This window comes from Solanum tuberosum, unplaced genomic scaffold (genome assembly GCF_000226075.1).
Source record: "Solanum tuberosum cultivar DM 1-3 516 R44 unplaced genomic scaffold, SolTub_3.0 scf00063, whole genome shotgun sequence".
Taxonomy (NCBI): Eukaryota; Viridiplantae; Streptophyta; class Magnoliopsida; order Solanales; family Solanaceae; genus Solanum; species Solanum tuberosum.
Window position 1 is genome coordinate 1,569,416 of NW_006238988.1, and position 951 is coordinate 1,570,366.

The 951-nt window shown below is 31.7% G+C and overlaps 1 pseudogene; it reads right to left on the reverse strand.

Annotated features, from left to right (window-relative positions):
* Window positions 1-560: 560 nt before the first annotated feature.
* Window positions 561-951, reverse strand: part of LOC102593874 (O-acyltransferase WSD1-like) — a 2,908-nt pseudogene continuing 2,517 nt past the window's right edge.

A 951-nucleotide genomic window follows, 5' to 3' on the forward strand; every position in this document is an offset into this window, starting at 1 on the left:
GTGCCAGATTTTTCAAATAACCCCCCCCCCCCCTCCTCCCGAACTTATTTTATAAGTTCGGGGGTAATAGGGGGGTACTTATGCATTTTTCCTCTATTTTTAGCTTAGCAAAAATATCTTTAGTGGGAATTTACTTTTTTGTTGTGCTTAGGGTTTATAAGAAATAAAATTTCTATCTCACAAAGATAAATAGAGATAAAGTTTTGGTACATCTTACCTTCCTCAAACCACATGTTTCAGATAATAATGATTATGTTATTGTTGTAACAAAATATAAAGCGTAACTAATAATTAATTTAGTTTTACAACTTAACTTTTTGAATTATAAATTTGGATAAGTGAATTATAAAATTGGTGTTTGCTATTATTAGTGAATATCATTATTTTAACATATTCAATTATAAATGAGCCCAAGTTAAAGATCGTATTTATGTATTATACCTTAAATATATTATAGATGATTATCATGACATTGTTAAGTAACATTATACTTGTGTATATTAATGTCAACAAGATACTTCCATATAAGAAAATAGAACAATTACATTTGAGCCATAAAACTAGAAGTGCAATCTAAACATTATGTTGTCAAACAACATTTTCTACTCATGGCAAAGGCCTCTGTCTATCACAGCATCTTTGATTAGCTTTAGAGATTGTACAAGATCGTCCAACAATTGATGTGGATCAGGAATCACGCTTTCATCGACTGATAGAACAAAAGTCATCTTGTTTACATAGCTTTGACAATTAATCATCAATGCCTGAAATTTACATTTGCGTGTAAACTGTTAAGATCCGTAAAATTAGGTCTTGGACCTAACTCACACCCCAAAAGCTAGCTCAGAGCGGAAGCAAAAACTTGAAGGGAATAAAGATAAATATATCCCCGAAATATCGTAAATAGTATGCAGATACCCTCCGTCATACTTTTGGGACATTGGTGCCCCT